Source organism: Bemisia tabaci, chromosome 1 (genome assembly GCF_918797505.1).
Source record: "Bemisia tabaci chromosome 1, PGI_BMITA_v3".
Taxonomy (NCBI): Eukaryota; Metazoa; Arthropoda; class Insecta; order Hemiptera; family Aleyrodidae; genus Bemisia; species Bemisia tabaci.
Window position 1 is genome coordinate 81,872,286 of NC_092793.1, and position 20,611 is coordinate 81,892,896.

General features: G+C 43.3%; 1 protein-coding gene across 1 annotated transcript in view; it reads left to right on the plus strand.

Annotated features, from left to right (window-relative positions):
* Window positions 1–1,325: 1,325 nt before the first annotated feature.
* The window catches only part of LOC109043807 (LIM domain only protein 3), a 108,636-nt gene continuing 89,350 nt past the window's right edge, over window positions 1,326–20,611 (plus strand). The window contains exon 1 of the mRNA XM_072306292.1: window positions 1,326–1,409. The gene's annotated coding sequence lies outside the window, so the exon portion shown is untranslated. The remainder of the gene's footprint in view (window positions 1,410–20,611) is intronic.

Sequence of the window (20,611 nt, forward strand, 5' to 3'; positions counted from 1 at the left end):
ATTTTTAGAATATTTCTTTTCAACTATTCATTTCTTAAATGGGCTGAGTTTATCAAGGGGGCTGAGTAAGAAATGTTTTTGAGTTCCTCTGGTCGTATATTTTCTCCTGCCAAAAACTCAAAGTCGAGTAAGGAAATTAGTTTGTGAAAAGAGGGATTAAAGTTTATTTTCTACTTTGAGTGTTGTGCAGGAATAAAACTTCAATGCTCCCTTTCTTGGTATTAACTCAATTTGGGTTGGTTCCTTTCTGATGAAGTCGGCCCAAATACACATCTTTCAGTGTCTCAAATGTTCATTTTTTCAATTAAATTTGAATTTTATTCATCAGTCATGCCAATGTGTGGCTATCATACAAACGTTAATCTTATTAGAATCGCAGGCACGCTAATCAAACGTTAAAGCCATTTTTTATGTGTTGGGCCATCGCACCCGCAAACTCCTTCGAATGGGTCAAATTGAGTTCGGCGGCGGTTATTCGACGAGGACCATCCGGGGCGTCCGGCCCCGCAATTACGGGCACACGTCCAATAACTCATGAGCCCTAGCTCCCTGCATAATCAACGAAAGTCAGGGCTCATGAGTGTTTGCACTTACGCTCCTCTTACGGAAGCCGATCAAATTGTGGAACACCTCGCGCCACCGTAGGTGCCAGGAATCAGCATAGCATTCTCGAGGAATTCCGCGAACCATCCGACTCCCCCCCCCCCCCCTCGCCCAATCATCATCGGCTCTTCACAACCGGTAAACCGGGCCCCTGTGCCCGTTTTGGTGGCCCCCTCGCCTCTCGACTCTGGCGTTGAATCGGCCCCAAAAACAAAACTCGAAAATATGATGAACAGGAAATTAGGCTCTCTACAGTGCGATAGGACCTCGTGCATAGGGTTAACGTGAAACATAGTTAGTAAAACAAAAGAATACATTCTATCTTCATTACTAAAGAATATCTGACTATAGTTCCTTTTAGCATAAGTACGTCCAATAAGTTATCGCTTATCATGTGTAATGTGGACTGCATTTTGCAATTTGGACCTATAAATTTTGGCTCATCTGAAAAAACACTTATGTGCATAGGGAAACTAATGGCACATACGTTGTTTTTAAACCGGGCCGGAATTTATAGGTCCAAATTGCAAAATGCAGTCCATATGGCGGAGGTCCGCGCCGGAGCAAACTATCGAAAACATCACAAAAAACGGCAAAAATGTCATTTCAAGCTTTACTTCAATCGATCATACACCTCATCGCTTCCTAGTAGTTTATTTTCGAAACCTAGTCTCAAATCAGTCTAAAATCCTATTTTTGACCCTTGAAAATATTAATTATATTGGTCGTTCTTTTTGTTGCAGGCAACGGATTGTTCGTGATGTGACCACATCGCAAACACACTTAAATCTCTTTTTTTAAATCACGTAAGTACCCTTTTAACATTCGGCTCCTTGAGCTTAATTTTCAGACGGACTTGACAAGTGTTTTCCAATGTTCCATTTTTATTGAAAAAAGTGTATATTGTGTCCCACGGAGAGTGCGTCGAGGAAAATGTTAAAGCCTTAGTGCCGCAAGTTATCTCCTTCTTCAGAAAAATCGGCCAGCCGCCGCGGATGAAGCGGTGAGTGCCGGGAGAGCCAAAACGCCTTCACTCCCGCGCGTATGCAATACGGACATCCGCGGAGTTCGAATAGTTGTATCCAGGCGATGTAATGGAATTTATTTAGTTTTCGTCGCATGCGATACTAACTGAGGGTGATATCCTTGTTTCTCTTACACCTTAACCTAATTTCAGAGTTGCTAATTGTGCCGGAAGTAAACTCTTACTGGTTTTTCTCGCCAATATGTCAATTTTCCGAAAAATGCACCGATTCATTAAATTAGTATCACGTCGTTGATTCTCGAAATCGCCCAAAACAAAACAAAAAAAAAAAAAAAAAAAATAATGAGTGAATGAGATTTAAATTCATACAATCCTAATTGTCTGGTATCTCTCGAAAGAAAGAAGTCAATGTCAAAGAGGAGACCATCACACTGCCGTGATAATCAAGAACGCCGTGAACCCATCAAAATTTCCCCATTTTTTTTTCTATTTTCTCTTATTTTTTTGTGTGGAACTTAACACTTTTTAAAGTAAAACCTGTCTGCACCCATGTACCTCAAATTTACAGGTGAAGCTTTTGATAGTATTCGCGAAAGAATTTTGTGAAAACTTTGTCCCAAGGCACACAAGTTTCTCCGCTGTAATACATCGTTTCCAAAACATTTCAGCAGTACGTGTCCAGGTGGCTCAGTTGAATCGACGCATTACTGCCGAATGCAATGCGAGAAATATCGGAAATATATTCACACGGAGTTTTCCTTGCCGTGGTTGCGTGCGCGCGAGTAGGCGGTCTTTTGTCTCTCCTCGGTCGAATGTGTGAAGCGCGCACGTTCGTCAGGGCCTGTGCGAGTGAGAGGGTGCTGCGTGGTGTGTGTGTGTGTGGATGTGGAAGCTGCACGGGGATGGAAGGAACGGGCCCGCGCGCGTTATTATTTTTTCATCAGTGAGTGACTTGGGAATATTTGTGTCTAATATGAGCTGTGCGGCTAAAGGGAGCGGGGCGCGCGAAAGGGACGTTAATATTGCGTTCCTGGGCCCGAAAGGGGCCAAGCGGGCGCGGCGGGGGAGCGGGAGGGGAGGGGGAGCGGGCATGCCGGATGCTTATTGGAAACACGCCTGAGATGGATGACTGTTTATGCGCGGCCAAGAGAAAGAAATTGGAATTTGAAGCCGGACTTATATTATAAAACAGAAGATAGCTGAGGAGCTGATCACCCCGAGAGGGGGCAGCGCCTCCATATCGGAAATAGCTGCGCGGCGCGGCGCGGCGGCGGGGTCCCGGGCGTCCCGCGTAGCCGTCGGGCGTCGGGTGACGAGGCGCGAGGAGGCGTCCCTTCGGCTCGGCGCTGTGCGGGTTGCAGCCGCTCGGACGCCCGGGCGCTCACAAACAAAACGCAGCATTAGCCAAGTGTAAGGACCGCCTCGACTCCACTTTACTCCGGGCGGCGGGCGCGCGACCCGTGCTCCCTGCTCCCCCCCGCCGCCGCCGCCGCCGCCGCCGCGCCGATGCCCACTCCGTCCGCTCGCCGACCCCTCTCGCTCCCCCCCTCCCGTCGGCTCCCCCGTCTACCCGCGACTGGCCCCTCTCCGTTTTACTTATTAAATTCTACCTGCTCACCCGCAACCCCCGACCCGGCCCCGGCTCGTCTTGCCGCCCACCCCGCACTTTTTCAATTTATTTCATATTAAACCCAAACAATATACGTTAAAGTGCTTCTCACGCTTGTCCCTGCCTTTTGGCTTCTTCTATAGTTTTCTTGCGCCCCCTCCGCGCTCGCTTTTCACCCCTTTTCCAGTATTCACACTCCGCTCCCAACCCCGAGCTTCTCCGTGTTCCGCACGTCCAGGAACCCGCGTAATTGGCTTTCCGTAGGATTCATCATTTTTCCAGGCCGTAGCCGATCATTCAGACTCTTCACAGATCCGAATCTCCATCCGACAAGTCTGCTCGTGCTTTTAAACCTTAGGGCTCTCCAGCTCAGTGTGCACGTGCCTCGAGATGTTGGTTTGGATGTTCAGGGTGTCTACAAGTCCGGAACTTCCGGAGAGTCCGGAGATAGTACTGATTTGTCGAGGACGGTCCGGAAGTACTGGAAAAGTGTGGAAATTCCTTAAGAAGGTCCCGAATTTGTTTCATGTTTTGTCATATTTGTCGCAATTTTAGCCAGGAATTCAAAATTCTGAAATCTTTCGAATTTCCTAAATTGGAGGTACTAAAAAGCACTGAATATTTTTGTTGAGACTGAATTTCTTGGGAATGTACTGAAGAAGTACTGTAAAAGTACTGAATTTTAGCCAGCCCACTTTAGTGGACATCTCGATGTTTGCACTGAAAATAAAAAATATGCTGTTTTGGCATCTAGGATGTCAAAAATGTGTCTGGTGATCCCAGGATGCTGCCTTTACTGCTCCCGCAGTTGATTTGCATTCACAGGATGTAAAATTAACTGCGGGGCAGTAAAACAGCATCTTGGATCACCAGACACATTTTTGACATCCTAGATGCTAAAACAGCATATTATTTTTTTCGCATGTGGTCAGAAAGGTCCACAATGCTAGTAGTTTTAATCCGAGGTTTTAAATTTACGTATCCAGGGATTGGCTTTAGAAAACTGCGATCTTCATAAGTTTGGCGTGAAATCGGCTCTTTGGGAGCAAGGCATTTCTGTCGGAGAACATGACGTGTCGGAGGATACAATGACAAGTCACGCTGATGAGCGAGGAAATGAAAATATTTCGATACTGACAATGAAACCTGGAGAGCCATGTAAATCCATCCCGAACTCAGCACGCGAACTTGTGTCCTTCCCCTTGAAGTTCCTTTACTTTCCCGCATTCTCACGATTCAAAACTCGCTGTTTCGAGCGCGTTGCCGAATCCGCTATCGTGACGATTCCCCATGAGCTACTCCGCCGTGCTAAGCAAGAATGTCGTACGAACATCCGAGAGTTACCAAACTTCCTTCGACGAAACGTTCATTTTTAAGGAGTGTTGTGTACATTTCCCCCTTGAAATTTTCGGGACTTAAAATTCTGAAAATTGAAAAACATCTGAAACATATTGAAAAAACAATTGAAATACATCTGAAATTTGATGAATTTCGTGTTAAGTGGAAACTATACTAAGTGAAATGAACACGAGGATACCCTTAGTTCATGAATTGAACAGTTATTGGAAAAGATATGACAAAATGATATAATCTGCTAAAATACGTGTGTTTTAATGGGAAATACCGCCAGATGACGTCACTAGGCGGTGCATTTTCTCAATCTTAAATCTATTTTTATACTATTTCCCATATCAGAAAAAAATTGTAAAAAATACTGTGAAATCAGCTTTTTAAGCACTTTCAGGTGATGCAATAAAAAAATTGTACGCAAATTCTCCATTGCGAGTAAAATCGTCTGAAAAATTGGAATAAAAGTATTCACAAGTTTACAAGAAAATTTATGTTTTATCAATGGAAATTCGGAAACGCCTGAAGGTTCATACGACGTTTTTCCTTCGAGCGGCAGTACCGCACTGAAAAAAAATTCTCGGCGTTTTTACCGAGGTCCGTTGGTACCTTTGCCATCTCACTTTTTTACCAATTATCGGTAATTTTACCAAGACAGACTGGTAAGCTTACCTAAAAACCGGTATTTTTACTGTTTTTTTCAGGTAAGAATACCACTTTTATTGGTAATCAATTCCCGATAACGTTACCATTTTATCTCGGTAATTCTACCACAGTTGATGAAAAATATTGGCGTTTTTACCAGGGTCCAGTAAAATTACCGAGAAAGTTCAAAATTTTCACCGAGATTTCTCGGTAAAATTACCAATTCCATAAATGGTAATTTTACCAAGAAAAAACTGGGCTCAAATAGAACCCTGAATTCTTGGTAATTATACCCTTTTCCTAGTAAATACACCGAGATTTTTTTTTTCAGTGCGTACAGTAATGAAATGCCATTGGTCTTCTGAATTGGAATCCGGGAAACTTGGCTCCGCGATTCTTTGGCGCTTCGTGTTTCGGCTCGGCCGGCAAGCAGTGGCGTGGCGTGAATAATCGATTATCGATATCTCGCCATTTGAAGCTACGGTAAAGAATCGATCATTAAGGTGTTCGCTGCGAACACCCTGATAATCGATCTTTTTTCATAGGTTTAAATGGCATAATAATCGATATATCGAAATTCACGCCACGCCACTGCCGGCAAGACGCCAACGGGAACCTCGTGACTTCCATTTTGGTCCTGACAGTGGTCCCACCTCCCTACTTCTTTCGACGGCTACCTGTCGTCTGTCGTGTTGAAGGTGTTGTCTTTGAAAATATACTTGTGTCGGAGCTCACCACCTCTTCTCAACCCATCCCTCGATCCCTCCCGCACCACCACTTTCTGCCCTTTGCACGGGCCAACATACGTCGTTTACGTATCCATTTCCTCGCAAGACTCAGTTTTTCCACGATAGATATGCATATGACGTCAAGAGCTACGCCAAGCTAAAAGAACCAAGATAACTAATGGTAAAATTGTCCAAGAAGATTCAATAATCTGACTGTCTAAGTCATACCGCTTAACTGAAGATTCAAACGATCTGGAATTGGTCTGGAAGCCGGGAAAATCAGGGGAAAACAGGGAATTTACGACGCCCGAGGAAAGTCAGGGAATTTTTGGGAAAAGTCAGGGAATTTTTGGAAAAAGTTAGGGAATTTGTGGGAAAAATCAGGGAATTTGTGGGATAAGTCAGGGAATTTGTGGGAAAAATCAGGGAATTTCCGGCTAATCTATTAATCACTGAAATATCACTGATCCTCTATCTGTTAACCTTTTCTAGTCATTTTTACAGCTTCTTATCCTTTTACCAGCTGCCTTTTCCCATTATTTTATCTCCAAAGAAGGATTCTGTGTCCAAAGTTTAGCGAAAGTCAGCGTATTAAAACTCGATAGAAATTTCGTTCGAAAGTCGAGGAATTTTGTCGATGTGTAAACATGAAATTGATACTAATATAAAGACGATAGAGCCAGGTCTCTGATTAAAACGACCGGAGCGCTCCTTCTCCCCCCTCCGAGCGGCGAATAACGAAGCGCAACTCCCGAGTTCTTTTAGGTTAAGTGTATTAGTCTCATTAATTTCACCGGTCGGACAGTGTAACAAGCCGAGTGGGGTCATTTTTCGAGTTAATCCAGGCGAGAGAGAGCGCCAGATTGTAAAGTAAATAAGTGGCGGTGGTCGACGGCGTGGAGAGTGGGGCGGGGGGGGGGGGGGGGGGCGCGGGGCGCAGACAGACAGAAACGAGGGATCGGGACAGTTGCAGCTCGTTAAAATACCTAGCCTAATAAAATGGAAAATAATATAACAAATACCCGAGTCCGTTGGATTCGAGCCCTGTGATTTCAAAGCGACTGGTCGCGCCGCGCCGTGCGTGGCCTAGCTGCAGAAGCTCGTACACGGTCCAGGTTATTTCGATGAATCGATTAATTGCTGCATCGAGCGTCACGATGGTGAAACTACCAAACCGCGTATCTCGGTTTGCGACGTCGCAAAACGAGTGATTTTTTTAAATGGAGAACCACGCATAGTCCACTCTTAAAGCTCTCCGTGATTTTTCTTCTCTGTGAGAGACAAATTCTGAGAAAACTTCAAGGAGGGATTTTTTTCTTCTCCTTTTAAAAAATATAAAAAGGAGCGGAGATTTATAAGCACCGCAAACGAGATGCGTGGTTTGGGAGTTTTTCTCTGTCGATAAGCTTCCTTGTATTGCTTCCCTGCTATTTCCAAGAGACGGAGGGGCGTTTTTCTCAACGATAGGCGATAGGGCAACGCTGATTTTCTTTAGGCTCTCAGAATGGTACCTGAGCTATTATTTGAAGAGTGACAATTTAAAACCTTGCAAGGGCTATGAATTGTTGCCAAGACTGTGTATAGTGTTTCTCACGGAAAAGAACCTAGATGCCCTTCATAGACTTTTTTCTATAGACTATAATTTTAATCTTATCATCATCGTCACCAAAAATTTTCATTCCTTAGAACTCTGTATGTCTGTAGCATAAAACAAGCAGTTGCACAATTGGATTGCATTTTGCAAGAATAGCATTCCAATGTCGCTTAGGTTGTGCAACTTTTTTACCTTGCAAGTATAAACTAATCATTTGAACAAGTTTGATCTTTAATCTCAATGAACTACAAATTCAAGGCAAAATTACGTTTGTAATTTAATTTTTTGCGTGATTCCAGTAATGTCATCGCTAAGAATGTAAGTTGCACAATCCTAGCAACATTGGAATACTCTTGGTTCCTTTTTGCAAAATGCGATCAGGGCCGGATTTACCAACTTGCCGCCCATGGGCCGCCTGCATTTTGCCGCCCCCTTATCATTCGTTTTGAGACATCAATAAAAACCATTAAGTGAACGTGCCAAAGGGAGAGGGGTGCATTAGACGCGTTCATTCTTGTTGGACGCATTATTTGCGAAAACCCTGTCAACACTACTAGCAAAAGTTCACAAAACTTTGCGCAAAAGTTAAGTTCCGTATACCTATCTCTGTGTGGACGAGGCCTTCCATTTGAAGAAATGAACGAAAAAATTATGAAAGAACAAACATAAATGTGATTTAATAATTTTAACTTCCGCCGCTAACCGCAATGGGTTTGGCGCAATTCGTAAAGTATTCCTACAGTCTAGTAAGCGCTTTGCGTTTCACGCCGACCGCTGTTGACCGCACTGTATTTGACGCAATGCGTGAAGTATTCATGCAGTCTTGTAGGCGCTATGCGTTTCACGCTGACCGCACTGTGTTTGACGCAATACGTGAAGTATTCATGCAGTCTTGTAGGCGCTGATATGTGTTACATGCCGACCGCCGCGCCGAGGGTTTCTCCTGTTCATCTCAAGTTCTTGTCATCATTGCTCTCTGCGCCGCGCCGTTCCAGGCCAAATTGCGTGTTTGGTTTCTCTCTGAACTCGACTAATTAAAGGTGCTGTCTCTTGCATCACCGAAAGATGACAAAATTAGAAATTACTATACTCTCAGGAAATGAGAGATTTTGTCACCTTTTCTCGTTTGTAATTTTTCTTCTGAACCCGATTTTTTTTATACCTATATTAAAAAAAAATTGCAAAATTTCCCGCCCCCTAAATTTGCCGTTATGGGCCGCGGCCCATGTGGCCATCCCCTAGATCCGGCCCTGAATGCGATCCAATTTTTAAAACACCTAATGCTACTCACTAGATTCTGAATTTCTACTCCTTATTTCGGTTGATGGTTTGATGATAATGTATAATGCCGTCAGTAAAATTAATGAAATTAGAAGACGGAGGCGAAAATACTCGCGTGGCAACTTTGTTTTGTGAGTTCTACGAACTCTGTTAATTTATTAATTTTCACAGTAACGTCAATTCATACTCAAATTACTATGAGGAAAAGGAATAATGGTTCGCTTTCGTTAAAAATTAACAAGCCATCCTCAGAACAACGCTCCACAGCATAACACTGCTTTGAGTGTTGGCAAGTGTTGCCAAATTTATCGTACGGAATTATTCATCGACCCACTGCTTAGCGGGAAAGTGTTTCCACCTCATCTGGAAACTGTGCCTCGCTCTTGAGTTGCCAAATTTATTTCGTTCGTAACTGAGTCATTTTATTCTCTTTTAGGAACGTACCAAATGAATTTCACGATCGAATTTCGCAACCTTGTCGAGTTGCGCGATTGCCAATGTTTGTTGCCGGATGGGACATTTCCGGTTGACTTGATTGGTTATTTTTGAAATTAACTGCGAATGCTGACAACTTTGGCGTGAAGAGGAGGTTGGGGGAGCCTTGGCTGCGGGCAGTAATTGAAGGGGTAAAACTGGATGGATAGTTAAAGGGAGAGGAGCCCTACAGGAGAGGGAGGCGGGGGTAACTGCATTTCTTAATTGCTTTCCGAGTATTGTTCCTGTTATTTTGCGTGCCTCGCGCGCAACGGCTCATCGTCTCCCTGCCCTGCCCGCAATTCGTGCAAAAATTCCTCATTTCCTCCTCTCATTCCCGGTTAAATTTTCGAAATTCGCCGATTGAGTCTGGCAACGCTGTCGCTGTTACTTCGGCAATCACTGCCAGCTTTTCGGATCATCGTTGGGGAATCATCGGAGTCGGTGGAGTAAAAACGGCAGCGCTGTAGCTATTATTCCAAGTCATCCTTAGAGTACCTGTATAGAGAGAGTATGGACATGTCGAAAATTTTGAGGTTAGGTGATGGAGCTCTTAGACCCCAAAAGGGTAGGCAATCTATGAATTCAAATTATCCAGAGTGATTTATGATCACAATTGTTGGGAACTGTCGTTGGTAAAGCACGTATTTGACTTGGTTTTTGCATAAACTTACTCATTTTTGCGGAAAAATGCTTACTTATGAAATTTCTTGTCCATTTTCGTTTAATATTCAAAGGTTACCTACCCTTTTGGGCCCTAAGAGCTACATATTTCGAGTTGTCCATACTCTCCCCATATAGGTACTCTAGTCAGCCTCAGCGCAGTGGAGCTTTCAGCAAGTTGGCAACACTGTTAATACTCCTTTAAATCCATCGAATTTATCGATTCTAGGTGGGAATCGATTGTTTAACATACATTGTAAAGGAGAAAAAAACAGTGTTGCCAACTTATAATAATCGCCACTGAGCCTGTGTAGAACTGATGTTGTTCGGAAGGTGTCCGAACTCTCCTGGGCGGGGTGTCTTTAGTCATTGAAAATCGGAAAAATCGGAAAAATCGGAATTATCCGGAAATTCAGTGTCATCAGGAAAAATCAGAAAAATATAAGGAAAATTGGTCATGGGTAGTGTCGAAAGGTGACAGTTGCCCGTAATGAAGTGGGGAAAAATGACGTCAAGGAATGAAAAATGGCATCATCTGTAGAATATTCAGTAAAACTGTTGTGTGTCAAAAATATTTGTTAATATCTTGCTCCGGAATTGATTCCCACGTCGAGTTTTCCGTTGTGAATAGAATAAAACATCAAAACTTGATTCTTTGATCAGTGCAATTGACCCATTTTTCGATATAAAGCGTGTCTTTGCGCACTCTGAAAACTAACAAGGCAAAACAAATGTTGGAAAGCGTTAGCTGTAAGTACCGAGAAGTATATTTTTAAAACGTCGCTGAGTGTGATATCTTAGCCAGAAATTAGATGGCTCTTTTTTAAAGGAAAAAGTATTTCGGCACAGTAAGGCTACTGCGGAGCTGGAGGAGCGATCCCGGGAAAAGGGCCAGCGAATGAAAAAATGATTCAACTCTTTATGACGATGGATATTACACAAGCTGCATGCTTGACACGCATTGGGGGCCACTCAAGTTTCAATTTGTCGCTGCTCGATCGCCGCTTCGGCCTCCCGAGGGGTGAGTGCCGAGGTGAGAGAGGGGGTAGAGGGGGCGATCGGGGGTGGCTCGGGAGTAATAAAAAGAAGCAGGCAACGGCGAGCACATCAAAAGCAGGGAAAATTCCCCGTCCTGGCGGGGGGGGGGGGGGCAGTAGCGTGGCCACGGCGAGCTGAGCCCTGAAGTCGAGTACTGTTTAAAGAACGCATAGCGTGGACACACGGACGAGCTCCAAAAGTAAAGCATCCCTGAAAAGTCGAAAAAGTACTTGTTTTAAAAGAAACGCAAATTCGGGGCTGTGGTCGCCGTGGGGTCGCGGAATAGTTCAGGGTCCGCCCAACACGAAACATTGTCACCATATTGCTGCAATCTTGTCAGTATTGCCGTTATTATCGTGAACAGATTGTCATTGCAATTATTTTTTGAAGTATTTACAAGATAGTCACGCAACGATGTTGTCAAAATATTTTTGAAAAATGTTTTATATTATTTTCAAAACATTGAAAGAATATACTCGTTGAATATTGTTCCAAAACTACCCCCGAAAATTATTCATCAAGTTAACAAAATATGTCATTCATTTATTTACGTTATTTGCTGACAAATTTAGTTAAAGAAATTTATTTATTTTTACATTATTCTCAGAGACAGTTTTTTGCAGCATATTGTATAATTATCATCATTATTTTCGTAAATTTTAAAAATCTTAGAGGAATTTTTTTTTTTTAATTTACAAAATTTCAAGTTAAAATTGTAAGAAATTTATTTTGAAATTATTTCAGTGAAAATATGATACTTATAATTTTAAAATATTGAAAAACACCATAAATATATTTAATATAAAACATTTGGACGACATTTGATGAATATTTAGGGTTCTACTCCGACACCCGTGAATCAAAATTGTTCTCCAAACTCTTTCACCACTTACATGGCTATTCCGAACTGATGTTTTGATTCCTTCTCCAACAATGTTCATCGTATTTTTTCCCAAATCTCCTGCATAACTTTCCTCGAACATTTCCTGAAACGTCTGAAAATCGTTAAATTCCATTACATTTTCGTTGTCGGGTGCTCGTTTTTCTGAAATTTATTCTATGAAAAATGACAGTGGCTCATTTTTGAGTTACCAATGGATCCGCATATAAAACTGGTTGGATCTCTCATCCAGTGACAACTGCAAATGATAACCTCTCCGCTCAGAAAAAAATTGCCATAAATTTCAAGCTCTTAATATTTTGCTGACCCTTGGAATTAGCAGATCAGCCATGTTGTATTTTTGATTTAGCTCTCTCTCTCTACAGTTCTTGCTCTTCTCCACGCAAATATACATGGTTGGTTGATAGATACGTGTATTTGGTGCTTTTAACATTTGAGCCATTAACACCTTACAGGAGAGATCAAAATGCTTGTGAATGTTGAAGTGTGAAACTGTGATTAAATAATCTAGCGAAAATTGTATCGTAAAATATATCAAGGCCGATCTCATTAACCCCCTACCCCAAAAACATCCTGTCAAGCAGCCGTCTCTAAATTACCAGCCATAGGAAGAGTGGGGAGGGGGGGCAGGGAGACCTGTACAACCATTACGCAGCATTACAAAGGAGGAAGGGGATCTTTGCAACCAATACAGAGCATTACAAAGGGGGCTGGGGGGGGGGGATTTGTGAACCGCAACGTAACGATGTAACGTGATATTCTCTAAATGTTTTCCGCCCGTCTTTCAAAGCGGTTTTGATGAACGGGCGCTTGAAAAGAGCGAAAACTGTTTTCTTGTTGCTATACTGCATCGCATGTCATACTTTTATTCTGCCTCGTCGAATAGCAGCCCGAATTTATCCCAAAAAAATAAACAGGCCTTTTTAAATTATTCTGACAAAATTTGTCTTATTCTTGCATGAGAATGGAGGGTAAATCAGTGATAAGTTCAGTCATAAATGCGCAAGATTCTCCTGATACATACATAAGAGTCGCTCTCACAGCGCTCTCCGGCGCTCTGCGACGCCTAACCGTCACAAAACTCTGTCCTCCCACAGGTCATCAGGGAGTTGGTATTCCCTCATCTCATCCATAACACCCTTCCGCCAACCTTTCGCCCTTCGTCTCCTCCCAGGAGGAACCCAATCAAGCATCTTTTTTGGCAGCCTCTCTTCCGTCATCCTATTGACATGACCGCACCAGACAAGCTGTTTGGTCTTGGCGTCGAACACGATGTCATTTTCGACTTCCATTATCTGACGCACTCTATCATTACGGACCCGATCTCTCCTAGAAATTCCTGATTCTCCTGATAACAATGCAATTTGCGAGGGAAAATTTGTCAACACTGAAATGTAGGTAGGTTCTTTCGCGAGGGAAACGACGAGTTACGTTGGACATTCTTCTTTGAAATGATGGCATAAAGCTCATTCAAGAATCACGAAGAAGCGGCATTCCGGCACGGCGCGCGGCGGTGGAGAACTGATCGACTCCATCACGAGGGAGGGACTTGGGAGCAGCAAGCTGAGCGTTTGGTCAAGTCTTCGTATCCTGATTACAAGTTGCTGAAAGTCAGGGCGTGGCTGATTGTGAATAATCAGTCGTAATATCGTAATAAAGCGCGGGCATCGAGGCGTAAGCCGTAGTGAACCCCCCGGCCGCGCGCGGTGAATTGATCGGGGGTCAAACTGTGGTCACTTTCACAGACTCCACACAAAGGGCTCGGCCTACCAAGTGGGTCTGGAAAGTTCTCTCGTTATCCTCAAGTCCCTGTAAACCCATTCGTCGCCAACAAGGTTTTAGTACATCAATATCGGCAAGTCAATGATGAATCTTCTCCAACTTTTTCAGCCGACTCTACAGTAAGTGTGCAAGAATATCTGAAACAGTAAAGAGGTATACTGGAAATTCTCCTCATAGCGATCAATGCAACCAACTGAATCAAATTAATCAAAACCGGAAAGAAAGAGCTGCCGGTCGTAGCAGTTTTATTCTTGATAGAGAGATGTCGGAACTTATGTAGTCAGGGCCGGATTAAGGGCGTGGCCACATGGGCCGCGGCCCATGGCGGCAAATCTATAGGGGGCGGCAAATTTTGCAATTTTTTTAAATGTAGGTGTATAAAAAAATTCGGATTTAGAAAAAAAAAATTACAAACGAGAAAAGGCGACAAAATCTCTAATTTTCTGAGAGTATAGTAATTTCTACTTTTGTCGTCTTTCAGTGATACAAGAGGCAGCACCTTTCATTAGTCGAGTCAAGAGAGAAACCAAACACGCAATTTGGCCTGAAACGGCGCGACTTACCTAGAGAAAAATGATGACGAGGACTTGAGATGAAAAGGAGAAGCCCTCGGCGCGGCGATCGGCATGTAACACATATTAGCGCCTACAAGACTGCACGAATACTTCACGCATTGCAATCAAACACGGTGCGGTCATTGCGGCAGCGTGAAACGGATAGCGCCTACAAGAATGCATGAATACCTCACGCATTGCGGCAAACACAGTGCGATCAGCGGGAGACGCATAGCGCCTACAAGACTGCGTGAATACTTCACGCATTGCGTTAAACACAGTGCGGTCTGCGAGGCGCGGCGGCGGAAGTTAAAATCATTAATCCACATTTATGTTTGTTCTTTCATAATTTTTTCGTTCATTTCTTATGAATGGAAGGCCTTGTCCACACAGAGATAGGTTTACGAAACTTAACTTTCGCGCAAAGTTCCGTGAACTTTTGCTAGTGGTGTTGACAGGGCTTTCCCAAAAAATGTGTTCAACACCAGTAAACGCGTCTCATGCACCCCTCCCCCGCTGGCACGTTCATTTGATGGTTTTCATTGATGTTTCAAAACGAATGAGAAGGGGGCGGCAAAATACTAGCGGTCCATGGGCGGCAAGTAGGTAAGTCCGGCCCTGTATGTAGTGATGTACCGCACCCTTTCATTACAAGTGGAGAGGAGATAAGAGTGTGCCAAACTGTAACGATTAATTTATTCTTTTTTGATTAAAGAGAAACAAGTTTGTCAACATGAAAAATCGAGATATTGCGTATTGGCGCACAAAATTTAGCAAAAATGTAAGCTACATTTTCTCTTTGGCTCCTTTGTCTATAGCTAAGTCTATCAATTTCCATTATCAGCAGGACCGAGAGGAGAGTAAGAGCAGAATAAGGCAGAAGTCCATGGGTCAAAATCAATGCCAATCTGGCGGCCTTTGGATAATTGAATAACGAGGACGTTTTTCTGTCTTCGTGGAATTCGCGCGAGGCAACATCCGTAAAAGTTTAAAAAGGCCGCTATCATCAGAGAATTCGACGAGGATGCAGAGATTTCTTAGCCTTCCTATTTCAACCCCGCCCCCTCCTTCTCCTCAAAAATTTGAAAGTGATCTCCTTTTCATGGTAATATAATAAAAAATTTAATTTCATAAATAAACGCGCTGTTTGCACTCGAAGTTTTAATCGCGGTTTTGCAAAATGAACGCGATTCGCCGGACTTCTCATGTTCAAAACTCGTTTCCGGAGCCTCGTGACCTGTCCGGACTCGTGTTCGTGAATTTTTCGCACCCCTGGTAGTTGGATATCTAAGAGAAACTGTCCGCTTCACAGGAAGGCAGGTGTGTAAATATTCAGTGGCAATGGGAACACCGAGGGAACCATGAAAAAGTAAGTAGAGCCAACTGCACTGCCGTCAATATCTCCCAATCTTGGGCAATCGGTTGCGACGGGTGGTCTATCAGGAGGAAGAAGGCGCTGCGCTGCGCCTCCAGCCGTGATGACACATGACGTCTCGTATGATATCAGATCATTTGTTGGGGGTGGATAATGGGGGGGGGGGGGGGCGATGAATCGTCGGCTTGCAATGCTTACATGCCACTCGAAGCGAACACCACCTGAACTCCCTTAACCCCCTGAATCCCAAACGGCATCTTTATTACCCGGCTGCATTGATACGCTGTCGTACACTCGTACCATCCGACTCTTATCACTGACCTCCCTTCCCCGAAGCCTCCTTCACCTTCCGTGCTGCGGTTACGTGTCCTTCTTTTTCGCGTTTCATGTCACTATCGGCGGTTCCACCAGGGCGCCCGGCTCCAGGGGTTCTTCCACACTGCTCAGTAGGTGGAAATTCCCTTTAACCCTTGAAGGGAATAACCCTGGAATAACAGGCCTTAACTCAAGTCGAAAGTTTTACCACAGCTTTCCTCTGTATGTTCACGGAAAAAAGAGCAGGGGATTGTTGGATGATATCGACATTTTCTGATTAATTGTGCTAGTAACGCAATTAATCGTGGTAGTACCTCAATAAATTAGGTTACTAACCCAAGTGTTGCGGCGCTATCCCAACTAGAGTTGCGGTACTACCACAAATCAATTCGAAATGCATGACCATATCATCTAACATATTGGGGTAGTCGCAAGTTTAGGGCATGGCCACTAACACTTTTTTTCCGTGATCAATGTTAGCGGTCCGACTTCTTGCTGATTTTAAGTGTTCCTTCTTTGCAACAAACGCTCAACACTTTTTTCCGTGATCAATGTTGGCGGTCCGACTTCTTGCTGATTTTAAGTGTATTCCTTCTTTGCAACAAACGCTCAACACTTTTTTTCCGTGATCAATGTTGGTGGTCCGAGTTCTTGCTGATTTTGAGTGTTCCTTCTTTGCAACAAACGCTCCAAATAATTTGGTAATCGATGGACTGTGCTCCATCGACGAAATTATATGGTTACCCGCGACTAAACCAGACATTTTCAGGGAAATCCGTGGAAAATGTTCCCTGAATTCCACGACATCTATTTCAATCATCAACCTATAAATTTTCAGAGAATTCCCCTCTCTTTTCAATGGATTCCCTCAGATATTTTTAAGGAAACCCTCTGGTTTTTTATATTTTTCCATTCCGCATGATTTCTGGAGATTTGCACGCGTTTCTGAATAGATTTACAAACGTCTTAAAAATGGAATATTTACAATCGGAGGCTTCTTAAGAGGGTCGCGCGACAAGCGTTTTAACCAACCGTCTCCATTCTGAAGTCGCAGAGAGGCAGAGAACGGGTGATATGACATAATTTGCCATCCAAGCTTCTCTCAAGGTTATCAGTAGTCCCGATGTATATGCCTGCCGACGGACGGTGAAATTTAATATTCAGTGATGTAGGCGCATAATGTACCCAACTTTTTACGGATTACAGACTTACACATCGAAATAGTTCCCTCGTTACGTAATGACCGGCCCGAAACTGGAATCCTCGCTCCTGCACGCAAAGCGTCGATTTTGGAACGTTCCTGTTCCTAAATAAGAAGATGTAAAAACTTGGCTAATCACGATCGTTCTACTTATTTCAGACGATTCTAACCTCCCTTGGTTCTTTTACTCTTTTACTTTGCTTTTCCATATGGATGCACTCCTTTTTCAAAAATCTCATTATATTTTTTTATCTCTTTTTCTGTTTCAGGTAAGTGTTCTTTTGATCGCTCAGCTGCTAATTTCGTTGGCAATACTGCCGGCAGAAACGTAAGGAATATTTGGCATCGTATTCAATTTTTGTTTTTAAGCAAGAGAGGGGTGGAACTTTTCCATTTTGTTTTAATACATACTCATTAACATACTAAGCGTATAAATGATTACAAATTCAATTGAATAATTATGTAAGTAGTCAGGGTTGCCGGCGGTTTAGAAAACCGGGAAAATCGGAGAATTTTTAACACATAAACTAATGACTAAAACATGTCACCGATCTTCCAAACGTTAACTCTTTCCGGTGATTTTTAAGGCTCGTCATTTTTCAACCAGCTACTGAATACCTTGCTCCACAATTATTTGGACGTATTTCTGCTCAAATGAGCTATGTTGCGTGCAAACCCTTTGCACATAGTTCCTTTTAGCATAAATACGTCCATTTGATCTCCAAACAAGGAGATTTTGTCCGAAATTCAGCGAAAGTCCGCGGTATCTAAAAAAAAGAAGTGAAATTTTGTTCGAAGGTCAGGAAAAGTCAGGGATTTTGAGGATGAAGAGATTTATGACAACCCTGATAGTTACTGCTAAAGACACATTCATTTAACGGAATAGAATGAAGCATCTTTTCCATTCCTGTTTGATTAGTAAGTGGCAATTGGAAATGGAATAAATCTGTGATCTGTAAGTGTGCTAGCTACACATGATCATCATGCCATTTTTAGGTAGTCTAGAACTCGTCGAAATCCGGCCGTTTAATCAGAATCCCGGGAATTTTCACCATTGATTCGAGGAGAAGTGACTTAGATTATCATCTCATCCCCATTTCCCAGTTTTGCGCGAGCGAAATGATACAGTCTCGTCTCGGATCGTCGGAGGCCGTCGCGTCGGCATAGCGTCCAGTCTGGGTCTAGCAAGTGCACCAAGATGGTTTTATTCTGGAGTGGGGCCGGAGGTGGAGTGGAGGGTTGATATTACGAATGCTCGCCGTTTCTCCGTGGTCACCCCCTAATGATCGGGACGTGATCTTCGGTATCTGAATTATTCATCCTCCTTGCGTCCTGGCCGCCGCGTTATCGCTCGGTATCTTCTTACGGAGCCGCCTTGTTACGCCGCGCTGGCGCACGCGACTCGCTCCCCCCCCCCCCCCCCCCCCTCACCCACCACCACACGCAAGTCCACGGAAATCAGTGTCGTCGGATTCCCAGGGTGGTCGGACGGTGAATTGGGGTGTTGAGAGAACGAGATTTGACCAAAACTTGAACATTTCCCGCACCAACTACACTGAAAAAAAAATCTCGGTGTATTTACTAAGGAAAGGGTAAAATTACCAAGAATTCAGGGTTCTATTTGATCCCAGTTTTTTCTTGGTAAAATTATGGAATTGGTAATTTTATCGAGAAATCTCGGTAAAATTATTGACTTTTACGCCAATATTTTTTATCGACTGTGGTAGAATTACCGAGATAAAATGGCAAAGTTACCGGGAATTGATTACCAATAAAAGTGGTACTCTTACCTGAAAAAACAGTAAAAATACCGGTTTTAGGTAAGCTTACCAGTCTGTCCTGGTAAAATTACCAATAATTGGTGAAAAAAGTGAGATGGTAAAGGTGCCAACGGACCTTGGTAAAAACGCCGAGAATTTTTTTTTCAGTGTAGGTATACTACAAGTAGTGTAGGGGCGAGGAGGCTGCATCCCTGGTTATATTTTACTTTTTCGTTCTCCTCCCGGGGAGAGGAAGTATTGTCATCAATAAAAGAAAAAAAAAGGGTGAAAGAAGGGTGTTTCAAGGTGCCTGGGGTCACTAAAACCTTACTTGAAAAAATGTGTGTCCATCCGTCCATCCGGCGTACCATATTTCTATGTACAGCCGTAGCTCTAAATCCATTTTTTCCAGTTTCCTCCAAAGTAGGCCTTAAAACCCATCTATATGGTCTTCTAATGCACCTTAAGTGATTTTGAGTTGCTCCAAAATTTAAGGGGGGGGGGGGGTAGGGGCAAAGCGCAATCTTTCTTTTTCTTCATGGATGGTGTAACTTGGAGATTTAGGTGTAGGACGCAGGGTTATTATCTGGCAATGGGGTAAACATTTTTTCTTTTTTTTTTTTAAGAGAAGACTATTTGTTAAGTTTCAGGGGAGGGGTTTTGATTTCATACAAAAATTATTCTTGCCATTTATTCTATCAGAAATGATCGAACTCGGGCGTAGAAATATCATCTGCTGTTTTAGGCTCTTCTCTCGGACTAGTTTTCAGAATCCGGAAAGGGGTAATAGAATTAGATAAACCGGAAGAAATAGGAATCGAAGAATTTGGCTCCCGTTAGAGTTTTTGACTCGAACCTATGGATGTAAACTACTCCGGAAGAGCTTCCGAATGAAATATTTCACTTTGTAATGATCATTTCCCCGCCCCGCCCCGCCGCTCCGACACCGACGGGAGGAGGATGGAAAGCTGGCACTCGTCTCTCTCACATTATTGAGCCGCTGCGTTGCTCTCGGCCATGTGCGGGCTGATTATTGAAATCGATAGACATAGTTATAGACAAATGTAAAAATTAAACACTAAGAAGTGGCCCGAAACTGTATATAACAAGGTGGAGAAATGGTGCTGGGTCCACACCCAGTCTTGTTATAGCTTTCTCTATAGCTTGTATAAGCTTTCTCCACCTTGTTATAGACAAAGAAGACATAGGGAGTACGGAGCAATCCTATTGGTTGAAATGGGTGTTCCTATAGACCAAGGGTGTTAAAGGGGTGATTTTGTCATATTTCATCCAAGAATGGTTCAATTTAGAAACCAAGGATATCCTCATGCTCAATTCTCTTAGCAGTCTCACTGCCAACATGGAATTTACAAAATTTCAGACCCCTGAAAATTCTCCGTGCGCCCGAGGCCGACCCGATGGTCGTGTGGTGTCGAGTCGCTTTATACTGAAAGTAAAGACGATACGAATCCATTTCTGATTGGTTCCCGTATTTTGGAACTCCGCAGTGTCACAAACGGGGATAAAGATTACATTTCCATGATTGCAAAGATTACGAACTGGAATGGACCGGGGAATCAGGGGCACGGCAAGGAACAAACGGAATGAGAGAGGGAACGGAGACAGGAATTCGGGAATGAGTTGATCAAAGATTACGAAAAACGTTCAATTTGTGTAATCCCCGTTTGAGACATCCATGAGCCGCGTTGTCTTAACTCTCTCTATAAAGGCACTCTAGTGTGGTCAGTAAAATTCC